The 12,746-nt window shown below is 40.3% G+C and overlaps 1 long non-coding RNA gene across 1 annotated transcript; it reads right to left on the reverse strand.

Moving 5' to 3' along the window:
- Positions 1–650: 650 nt before the first annotated feature.
- On the reverse strand, positions 651–3,946 carry LOC130459204 (uncharacterized). Its single transcript, XR_008918431.1, has 4 exons — positions 3,702–3,946; positions 3,401–3,483; positions 3,229–3,295; positions 651–1,393 (listed from the first exon to the last, which is right to left on the reverse strand). It is a non-coding gene; the product is annotated as an uncharacterized lncRNA (long non-coding RNA).
- Positions 3,947–12,746: the final 8,800 nt, after the last annotated feature.

The following is a 12,746-nucleotide window of genomic DNA, read 5'->3' on the forward strand; positions in this document are numbered from 1 at the left end:
CGTTTTATCTCCGGATTCTTTTTGGATTCGTATCTTAAATTCTATCTTTCCACACACCCTTTTCCTATAAATACAGCCTCAAAACCGACATGACACAGAATTCCATAACCTGAGTGTTGACTCTAGCCTTAAGCCTAGCCTCACGCTGCGAAATCGATCCGGCGTTCTGTCGCAATCGACCCAAAAGTCGAACAGAACGCATCCTGCCACTAGTGGAAAAACAGTCATTTGCGTCGGTCATTTAAGCTCATTTGCGTCGCACATTGGTGCGACGCAACTGGCTGCGACGCAAATGAAAAAGTCATTTGCGTCGCACTTTTAGGCGACGCAAATAAGAGTCATTTGCGTCGCAGATTAGTTAACCTGCGACACAAATGACCTTTTTTTTAATATGCCGAAAAGTCATTTGCGTCGCAGTTTAGCTAAACTGCGACGCAAATGACTTTTCAGCATGTTAAAAAAAAAGGTCATTTGCGTCGCAGATTAGCTAAAGTGCGACGCAAATGACTTTTCAATATGTTAAAAAAAAAGTCATTTGCGTCGCAATTTAGATAAAGTGCGACGTAAATGACTTTAGATTTTGTTAAAAAAAAATAGGTTCCATTTTACTATATATATATATATAGTTAAATGGTCAACTCACTACTAGATAAGGCTTAAAACATAAGGACAATAACCATTATAAATCTTACAATACGGGAAACAATCATTGTATTTCTAATAATTTATATTAAGTATACAATTCAGACCAAAAGTAAAAATACTGAGATCTCCCTACTGAGCGATTATCTCCCACTCCTGCACCTCCACCAGCAAGTTCAGCTTGCTTCAGCCTCAGCAGACAAAAGAAAACAAGGCAGACATGTGAGAAGAAAAGTCAAGAGAGAGCATTAACGCATAAAAGGAGCACATATAAGCTGTTCAGACAAAGCAGCCACAAATGCAACACACTACCCATGCATCTCACAACATTTATTTAACAATATGCAGAACAAATAATAATGACAGGTACTTCATATACGCAAAACAAACAACACTGAATATACGCAGAACAAGCAACAAAAATAAAAAAAACACCAACAGTAACCCACTAACCCACCCTACTTGAAAGTTCTTAGAATGTTCATATGAAAGTTCTTAGAATGTTCACTGTTCATATGAAAGTTCTTAGAATGTTCATAAGAAAGTTCTTAGAATGTTCATATGAAAGTTCTTAGAATGTTCACTACTAGACAGGGTGAGCATGCACATCATACCCATTCACTGTGGAGGATAAGAAAACCAGGTAGGGACCCAGCAATGACTTGACAACAGGCAACGGTATAGCAGCTGCATCGTCAATGATCAAGAGCTCTGCTTGCGAGACCTTCACATGGTTTTGAGGTTCAACATACTGTCACAATTATTCAGTTAGAATTATGATAACAAGAACTGAGACATCCATGAGAGTACCTAACACCATGCAAAAAACTAAAAGCAAACTCTCTCTAAGCTTCATAGATTTATTGGTGCTCGGTTATACTAGAATTGATCTCATGTGGATTAACAAGACAAATAAAGATCACAAAATTCACTTTTTTAGTACAGCGAGTTTATATGGCAGAATTTGCCCATTTTCAGTACATCTTATACTTTTTTCATAGCTTACGACAATTAGGCATAAAGTTGGTAGCCACTACATTTGAATATAGACCATAAAGCTCAAGAATCAAGCATGACAGTTTACAAATTACAACTCGAACATCCTAATCTTTTCTTCTTCTTTTAACAATACCTTCTTCTTGTCATTTGTATTGTTTCCTAAGACTCTTAGAGATACTATTCAAAGACTTCTATCATTACTAGGATACGTTGACAGAAAGTTAGTAAAATATATGTGATTTGAGCAAAGCTAAAAATCTATATCATGAAACACAATGCTCCACTTCAGCACTTCCCCTGATTCTAGGAACCAGCTCTAATTCGATTTCTAGTTATAACCTAAACGCTAAAGCAGCTATCACAGTGCTAACTGCTGAGGCTAGCATGAGCCTAGAGGCTTGCTCATACAAGCTATGTTCTACAATTGGAAAAAGGGACGATCACGAAAATGAAACTCCGAACAATAGTTTGATACCATTCCCTATTTTCAACTTCTGGTGGATGCTCACAATAGTGAATCTAGCTATGTTATGCTTGCAGAATCACATCATTCACAGAAATGGAATGATTATTGAGTGGCACTGTTGCAAAAGAAAAAAGAATTTCCCATAATATGCATCACAAAAGTATGAGATAAAAGGAAGAGTATGAATTATGGTTAAACAAGGTAGCATTCATATCCAAATAAAAAAACTTTATACGACTAGCCTGATGGAGAAATGGAGAATATAGAAACTGCAAAGGCGCAAGGATGGAGGATTTGGTTTAAACCATAAATTTCTGGCAATTGAAGAACATTGCTTTCAGAGTAGACTGATGATTCACATGCCAACACGATGACCTGTGTTACTTGAAACTAGGGAGGTTGGGATTGGTGAACCTAAGAATTAGCTACAAGTCCACCGTGAGGTGCACTTAGGAGGTTCATTGGTCAATTTGGACTATGGAAAATCTATACACAACTTGCAGATAATTTATCTAGGTAGTTTAGAGTAGTAACAATGACCACATCTAAAATTTTCCAGCAGAGCGAAAATAAGAATTTGCCTTAATGGCAACTTAGTTTGATGGTCAATTGCTATGAACTAACATGGATTTGGACAGATTTAGGAGATAAAATGAGAAGATATAGGGAATAAGATGAAGTTTGATTGATTAATAAGATTTATCAAGTAATTCCCAGAAGTCCATTTAGAAAACAAGTGAATAACACCAGGTATACGTGCATACATTTTCCACTACAAATGCAGTGAAGGTGTTCGAATAAAATCAGAAGTAAGAAACAGCTTAGTTTGATTAGCCAATTCTGTAATGCAAGATAGATTACCACCTAGGAAAGCATGAATTTTCAGAAAGTAAGAAACCAAAGCAACTAATTCCCTGTGAAAGTGAATTGTCGTATAAATTATTTTAACACAACCAATGATATTTTCATTTTAGAATAAGATCAATAAGATCTACAAAAAAATATTGCATAATTCCAATCCATTAGTTCTAACATTGTAGTAAAACCAAACAATTTGGAACCTGACATAGAAAAACCCCTAAAATTCCAGAAAAAGTAGGTAAAAAGAAACTGAGTAATACCTCCATGTAATCGGTGAGTTTGAGAACTAATTTTCCATCACACTGCCGATATCATCGAATAACGAGTCTGCATTGATCGAAGAATCAAAATCAACAACCCAATCTCTGAAGTTCCAACAACATAAACCCTAAAAAATAGATAATAAATTGAATGATGATGGATGAGACTTACAGATCCAAGATCGGCACGAAATGATTTCACGGATCCCTCCACGAATTCATCCCAACAACTAAGATTAAACTTTAATTATACTTCTGCAAAATAAAAATAAAAAATTATACCGCAGAAACCCTAAGCTAAGATTAGTAAAATTGAAATGGGGAGAAATTGGAGAAAAGAACAATTTAGTTACACCCACGAAATGCTTAATTTGACAAAAATAGTGTGAGAAGGTACAAATCTACTCATTTATGGAGATCCGAAAAGATATATGAACAGAATTAGGAAGAAGAGGAGAGAGATTACTACATACCGTCTTTGATGAAGCTTGCCTCTCAACCTTCGATTGATAAACCAGATTTGAGACATGGAAATGTTGGAATTTTTGCTTCGAGACGTCTCCTTCTTCGCAGCGGTTCGTGCCATGTTATTCGCAGATCGAGCTTGATTTTTCAGATAATTAAAATGGAAAAACAGGGGTAGGATGGTTAGAGACTTAGAGGAGATTGTATGAGAGAATATGAGAGAGAAAGGGTATAGGAGCAGCCGAGCAGGTAGGTCAACATTCAACAATAATGCTCGTACCAAAAATAAAAAAATTAATAAAAGTAATAATTAAATTTCAGAAACCTTGCGTCGCACAATAAACCACTGACGCACGTGTCTTTCTAATGCTGGAAGAGTTCACTGCATCGCTGATTAATAAAATTGCGACCCAAATTACAATACCTCCGCGTCGCAGTTTTTTAAATCAGCGACGTAAATGACTTATAATCACTTTTTTTTAAGATAAACAGCCATTTGCGTCATTAGAACTAAAAGTGCGACGCAAATTACAAGTTTTCAGGATAAAATTTAACAATTGCGTCACATCATTATATATGCGACGCAAATATGGCGATGCAAATTAACACTTTTCCACTAGTGTGCCCCTTGTAGCCGATGAATTAAGCCTAAATACTGGAACATTGCTTGGAAACCCGAGATTCGTTAAATAAAAGGAGAAATAGCAAAGCCAAGTGGTTAGTTTTCTGAGAACCGTAACGCACCTCTCAAGGGTGTGTTGTAATGTGTCCCTCATATGATTTAATCGCTTTCATCACCCTTTCATAATATTGTCGAACTATTAACTTGATTGATCTATCACGCCTAATAAGATAATACCTTGGACAATTGAATTATCATGCTAGGTACCTTAAATCAATTTAAATAAGATAATCACGATCGATTTAGTGTTATGTGTTGCATATTGCTAAAATCAATTCAGAATAGTTTAATAGTTTAACGCATGTCCCTTCAATTATTTATGCTGAGCTAGTAAGGATAACCTGCCTCTGGAGTATTATCGATGAGCACTCCTCTCGGTAGTTACAGTCCCCCGAACTCTCAATCTCTGCCCTGCGGGTGTACGTTGAGCGATCCCCACACCAGGGATCACAAGGGAACCTATGGCCGTCATGGTCGAACATAATTGCACTCCCTTTATGTCACGATAACCGGGTTTTGTCAGTTTTTCTCATTGTCGTTAAAAACTGAATGGCGACTCCTATATTACTAGCCGATTGGGTGTAAACTCACAGGAAATCCAATTACACTTGATCTGACAACGTCACGCCCACGAGGGACGAGGTCACGCATTAGCCTCGTGCTTTTTCGACCCCCTCACAGTGGCGACTCCACTGGGGAACGTTAATGAAATACTCGTGCTCATAGGTAATCAAAATAGCCGAAGGGTGAAACGATCCTACTCCGCGTTTATTTCCTTATCAAGTTGGGACGACCTGAAAATCAGCATATTAATGTGAACGGACAGAACCGCATAACGAATCTTGGCTCCCTTGGTGTGTTTCATCTCGGGAGTTGGGACTAAGGATACCCATCGCCACTCGGGGGGTGCATACGCTTCGAATGTTGTCCACTCGGCACTTTCGCTAGTAGTACACCTGTCCCAAACCCAATCGCTTGCCCACTAGGTCCCTCTCATTGGTGCATGCCCCCTTGGCTTACATCATGATTGGCCTCTTGGGACGAAATTCGTCTATTGAATGCACTACCTCGACTGGGGCATGTGTTGGATCTACGATAGAAGCGGTACCAAGCCGGCGCAAATATTGCCCATAGAAGCCTATCATAAACTACGTGACATATTATTTTTTGCTTCATGTTGTAATGCTAGTTATGTGTAGCGAATTATGTGATTGTGTTGTGATTGTGTGTGACAAATAATACCGGAAAACCAACGACCCTAAAAACTGTCCAAACATTCATAAACACCTATTGGCCAAAGAGTTATGCCAAAATACGTGTTCCGCAGCCCCGGGCGATCGCCACAAAAATAAGCGACGCCTAGGACGGCCTGTAACGGATCCCACAACGCTGCACAACGCGTAAAGGACATTATTAGGCAAGCACGCAAAATTAAGTCGTATGTACGAAAAAAGGATAGACGAACAGAATGCGAGTACCAGTCAGGGACGCATTTTCAGCGCCCCTGGCTGGGCGCCAATCATTTTCAACGCCCATGTTGGGCGCTGAAGTTGCTGCCTGGCCTTTTGGTCAGGCGCAGCAGCCTCGGTACCCGCGCATAAAGTATACATAGCAATAAAAAAAAATCGTAAAAAATTTGCTACGAGGACGTATGAAAAAAGGCACTCGATTCTAAGAACGACTTATAAAATAAATAACTCTTTGTGTCGTCATTAGGCCTCCTATGACGACTATGTTCGGCACTAAACCGAGCACGCTGATTAAATGACCTTGAATGTCACATGGGCAAAGTATTCAAAAAATAAATGACCAAATAAAGTTTTCAAGGAAAAATAATGTTTGAATAAAAAAATAAATAAATCCGAGTCTAGACTAGGCTATGCCAAAGTACAATCTAAATCCTAAGTCTTAGTTGTCTTATACATAGAATCGGTCCTAATGCTTGGTGTCGTTCTGCAAGTTAAAAGGTTAAACCATATTGAGTCTCCCTTCCTAACATTTAAATCAATAAGCACCCATATGTAATTGTCATCCCTTGCTAAGAATCTACGGCCTCAATACTCTCTCTCACCAATAAAAAGAATATATTATGTAATTCAAGTATTTGCAAAATGGAAACAGTCACATTCTGAAAATCATTCCTCCATAGTCGCACAACCCCCAAAGTGAGCCTAAGGTGTCAATACCATTGGCAAAATAAAATAAAATTAATGGCCTCAAGGCTTATGATCACATTGGGTCACGACTATCATAGTCCTCTCGAGCCACTCGCTCCTTGAAGTACTCCTAAGTACGGACTAAAAGATTTTCCATGAATGCAACATGACGAACCATGAAAATACCCAAATCGGCATGCGATAAGGCTACCATTGGGGTAAAGCAATACACACTAAGAGGGAAGCCGCACTAACGATTCTAGTCTTGCAAAAAAATGAAAATTCGATCTCCCCAACTAACTACCTTGCCAACATTAAGCAAAATGGCGCATGACAAAAGAACACCCAAGGGTTAAAATCTAAAGTGTCAACCAATGAAAGTTATGGTCTAATTAGCCTAAGTCTGAAAGTCGCTTGGTCAAGTATTATAGGCTTACGCCTCGTCATTATTTTGAGTCTAGGCCACCTCCTTGTACTCATACACGGGTTATAATCAGAAAAATTAATGAAAGTTCGAGTCTAAATCGCAACTTCCAAATTAAATCCCGGAAACTGGAATCTGAAAAGAAGCAAAAAAATTATTTTCGATGTAATTCTTTCATTAAATTTCAATAAAGTAAAAACAACATTTTGAATCTACGCTATTTGCACATTTTAAGAAACGACTAAATACGCTTGCAAAGTAAGACAATTCAAAGGTCCACCCTAGGCCTACTAAAATTAAAGGTCCACTATAGGCCTACCAAACGAGGCTCACTCAGTCTCGCCTCGTGACTCAAAGACCACAACCATCTACCTTTTAGCCCAAATAAAAAGGGGGAGAAATCCCAAGCAAAAAAAGAAAAAGAGAAAGAGAAAAGGGAGAGCAAAAAGAGCGAGCCATGAAATACTTAGCCCGTACCTCCCAAAGTGCGAAATTTACCCAAGTAAACGAAGGAAAAGAATTGAGTCAACCAATCCAAATCATACCACAAAAACTACATAAAGTTCTACGACCTTCTACCCTTTCTAATCCTCATGTTTGACTAATACCTATACAAATTATCCTATCTCATTCAACCCATCTTTCAAGCCGTCTTGAGTCACGAATAAAAACAAAAGACAAATGAAAAAGTACATTCTACGCTTAACATAAAAAATAATAATAAAAAAAAACTTTGCAAAGCATCTTTAAAATTCGTCTGAAAAAAAAGAGAAGCATTTAGCGCACAAAAAAAGATTCGCAAACATTTGGCACAAAACGAAAAGGAGCAGCGCAAAAAGGCAGCCCAGAACACGTTTTCAACGCCCAGCCCTGGGCGCCAAAAATAATAACGCCCAGCCCTGGGCGTCGTTCTTGCTTATCACTTCTCAATTCCCAATTCCTAAAAGTGTTCGTATATTTTCCTATATACATGCGGAGGAATAACGAACACTTGGGGGGTAGAAGATCATATAAAATACGCAAACGCATGCTCCAAAATTTTCGTACACTTATTTCACCCTATTTCAAACATTACGATTCCACTCAAACGTACTTGTTTAAAATCGGCATCTAAGAAACCATTTTCTGGCTAAGAACTACGCAAGACCTGATTCCAAATTAAATCTATTTAAGGCGGATACGTAGGAAATCCATGATTCGGTCCAACCAATTTGCAAAAATGTTAAAGTCTATAGAATAACAAGAATAAAAAATAAAGTCCCTTATTGAAATCCAAGTCGAAAGGAAAATTTAAGTCAAAGGAAGAATCCGAGTTATCAAGATGGCAAAATGAGCACACATCGAAAAATAATAAGGGCACGCACCCTTGCCAGAAGGAGCACTCACACTCCTAGGCACTTAGCCAATACTCAAAAGATCGCTTTGCCTCAATTGAATGGGGGCTAGCGCGAGCGTCCATGACCTCTAAAGTACTCGACTTGACCCTCCCTAAAGAAAAGTAACTCACTTAAAGACCTTCGTTCACCATTAGACACAATCATAATCGCCAACAAGTAGTAAAGGCAATAAGCTTGCAATAAAGAGGATTGTTCTACGGCATCGCCCCATCGTTCCTTCGAACTCAGGGCACCCGTTCATGGTAATTCAAATGCTGGCGAATCCCTTTTGAAAAAAATCGGACATTGTCAATATGACTTGGAACTTAACCAAGGCTCACCCTACTCAGACATATGACACGAGCATCTAAAATCGAAATCTGAAAGCATCATTAATGAGAAGACATAATAGCAAGTGGGGGCTAAAAATTGAAATGAAAGAGCTAGGGAAAGAACTAAGACCTTGACCTTTTGTGCAGACATACACCAAGTAAATCTAAGTCAATTTGAAAGCGGTTTATATTCCCGTAATTCTGGAAAAGATGGCCCTAAAAGCCTAAAGCATGTGCCACACGGGCACAAGTAATATCTTGACGCATGCACCCTGGCTTCCAGCAAATCCTTAGACAGCATTCCGAAAATCGTAACAGTATTTTGATTCACTCATGTAATCCTGTACGAACCCTTCTATAAGTCAACTTACTTAGGACACCTCGGATTGTATACAGTAGGACTCGGATTTCAAATAATTTTCGAAAACTTCTTCGAACATAATAAAGTGTCGTTGGTTTAAGCTAAGTATGCGTTTATCTCGATGTTGCAAGTGAGTCAAAAGAATTTCTAAATATGATTATGGGTAAAGAAAGGCACCTAGCTTTTGGTCCAGGCACACTTCAACATGTGACTACCTTGACCATGGCAATGTCGCACAATACGACATTTACAAGAGAAGTAGCAAATCACTACTCGAACGTACCTCGCACTAAACGAGTCTGGTTCAAACTATTCATGATCCATGTCACCATGAATGCATAAAAACGTATGCCAAGCATTATAGCACCAAGCCAATCCCGTAGCTACAATTGGGGGCTTGAGAAAAACACTCTAAAAATGTTCGAAATGACGATTTTATCGTAAATTCTCGACGCTAATGCTATACACACGTCATAGGGGCCCAATCCTAAGGTTTGATCGTGTAAAACGAACCTTAGAATGGCTACAACCCCTCCCAAATTCTAAGCGTTACTTAGAATATATAAAGTCACCCCACTAACAAGGGTAACTGAAAATCGCGAGTCATCAAAACTCCGATCAAACTACTGCACATAACGCTCGCCCTACAAGCGCCCGTTACACAGTCTACGTCGTTCCAAAGCAAAAGAGAAAGAAAAATCGAGGATTAAAAAAAGAAAGAAACATCTATGAATTCTCGCATCGAACGAAGTAATAAGCTGTGCACACCCACGCAGAAGGTGCTACACTTGTTCGAGCACCTGAACGAGGCGTGATGAAGTACTCCAATGCAAAAAATAATAATGATATCCTAACACCTGGAGGCATGTTCTAAGACACGCTGTTAGGCCACACAAGCCTACGTCGCACCATAAGTTCAACCATCCCACGGTACAAGTCTAAAAAAAAAAAAAAAGAGTAAGGCATATTGCACTAATGCGGGCACATCCAAGAGTATGAGGCAAAGACTACTTATCGCCCAAATTCAGAATGCAAGCCACACGACTTCTACATTAAGGATTAAAGGTAGCAAAATATTACCTACCACGGAAGGGATAGCTCGCACCTACACGAGCGAGACCCCAAGGCATCTTTCTCGAAAGAACCTACAAAAATCGTACGCCAAAAGGAAGCATCCCAACACGCATACTTGGGGGCTCCAAGCTACGAAACGACCGTAGCAAAATAAAAATAATCTCAAAGCAAATGTTTGAACGATCGAAAGGGCACGATGCTTGAGCCCACTTCGTGAATGGGCCTGAACCCTATCAAGCTTCTAAGCAAACTATTCAACATCAGTCATTGCTCAAAAAAAAAAAAATGATTCAAGCGAACTGATTAATGGACCGCATGCAACGGTCATTCTATGAACGCTCGTTCGCACATACATTCTAAGTATCGAACATTCACGAACACGTTCAAAAGAAAAAAAAATATACGTTCAAAATAACAAAAAGAGCGATCAAAGTCTTACGCCTAAAGGTATGTTCCTCGGGACATATAGACTCGCCCGACTATTGCAATAACTGTACGCCTTAAGAGCAACAGTTCCTTTAAATAATCGCCCCAAAGCGACAAACACCGTAGTCCACCAATCGGCTACGGCTTCTCGAAAAATAATCACGAGAAAGTCCTGCCTGGGATGCACTTTCAACGCCCAGGACCAGGCGCCAGATATTCCGACGCCCAGCTCTGGGCACCGAAAACCAGCTCAACTCATTGGGATTTCTAATAAAATTCTACGTTCCAAAAAAAAAAGAAAAAAAGAGAAGAGAATACGTAGAATTTCCAAGTGAAATAAACGAACGAACAAGAGGCCAACTGTGTCATCTAAAGACCAGCCCAAACAATATTTTCAACGCCCCACTTGGGCGTGAATTATTCCAACGCCCAGGCCTGGGCGCCGAAAATGAGCCCAGGCCCAAAAGAAGCCCTGACTTCTATAGGGCCCTGCCTTATCCATTCGACTTGAAAATTGCCGATTTCTTTACTGAAAGTCGCACCTCACGGCTTTGTTAAGAGTAGCACACCACTACAAAGATCGCTCGCACTTACGAGCACGATCCCTAACACGATCAAGGACATTACAAAATGCGTATCCCCAAGGAACCTCTTTGACAAGAAATGACCGTCAAGCACGAGTGCTTGGGGGCTCGAAAGAAAATATATATTTCAAAAGAGAGTATGCAAAGATAAAACAATATTCCCAGACTCTGCTGTACAAAGTCCTGTGTTTGGATAATCTCAAAAGATAAAACCGGATTACGACCTCAAGACAAAGGTCGCCGTTGATACTTATACATAGTCCCCTAATCAAGGACCCAGGTAGTGGCAAAGTTGAGCCGTAAAGACTAGCTCAAAACCATGAAAGATGATGACCACGAGACAATGGTCCGTCTAAAGCACGTTGTCAACCCACATTCAGGTTGCAACTAAATTCGAGCATCCCTCGAAAGAATTCGCTCTTACAAGAATGAATAAAAAGAAATTCTCAAAAGAAATCCCAAGAACAAATGAAATAGGGACTTGCCTACCTCAATCGGGCAAGATCGCGCCACGAACTGCGCGGGTCCCAAATCGAAAAGACGAATTCAGGTTCGCTCACCTCCAGCGGGCGAGGCGTCTACCCTTAGCGGACAGGGCTCGCCCACCTTCAGCGCGCAGGGTCTGCGTCACTAACCGCGCATGTCCTCAGTTTTCGAAAATGAAATCTTCAAAAACACAAAACAGGCTCGCCATCTTCAGCCGGCGGGGTCTACGTCACAAACCGCGTAGGTCCTTATTTTCAAAACATCAAAACAGATTTGTCCACTTCTATCGGACGGGGCGTCCACCCACAGCGGACAGGCTCGCCCACCTTCAACGGGCGGGGTCTACGTCACAAACCGCGTAGGTCCTTATTTTCAAAACATCAAAACAGATTCGTCCACTTCTATCGGACGGGGCGTCCACCCTCAGCGGACAGGCTCGCCCACCTTCAGCGGGCGGGGTCTACGTCACAAACCGCGTAGGTCCTTATTTTCAAAACATCAAAACAGATTCGTCCACTTCTATCGGACGGGGCGTCCACCCTCAGCGGACAGGCTCGCCCACCTTCAGCGGGCGGGGTCTGCGTCATTAACCGCGCAGGTCCTTAGTCGCTAGAGCGATAACTTTTTCTGGTTTTCCTTTTCCAAAAATCAAAGGATTGGTTTTCCGTTTTCCCAAAAAAAAGCGATGTGCTGGATTTCCTTCGTTTTACGTCCTATAAAAACAAGGGGGTTTTCTCGTTTAGCTAACCTTAAAAATGAGAATCTTTTAAAACGTTTTACCTCGTGATTGGGCTTGGCCAGGCCTAGTTACACTTTATAGCTTTGATTTCGAAAACATCTTTAGATACTTCCAATGACAAAGTGAGGGAGTTTCTATACTATCGCTTAACAGATTCCAATGACACGTGAGGAATATGTTAACACTTCAAGTGATGACCCTTAAGTCAAATATTATCACTCGGGGGCTCGTGAGACCCTCGCAAAACAGGTCACATACACTATGGCTTGTATGACGCACTCCGTCTAGTACTTTGACCATCGTCTCATCTCGAGACTCAGTCAAAGTGGGGGCTAACTGTAGACACCTACTTTCGTCCCCATTCCCGAAAGGGAAGGTTCGATGATGAGAACACAAATCTCCACTTGGCAACG

This window comes from Spinacia oleracea, chromosome 4, assembly GCF_020520425.1.
Source record: "Spinacia oleracea cultivar Varoflay chromosome 4, BTI_SOV_V1, whole genome shotgun sequence".
Lineage (NCBI taxonomy): Eukaryota > Viridiplantae > Streptophyta > Magnoliopsida > Caryophyllales > Amaranthaceae > Spinacia > Spinacia oleracea.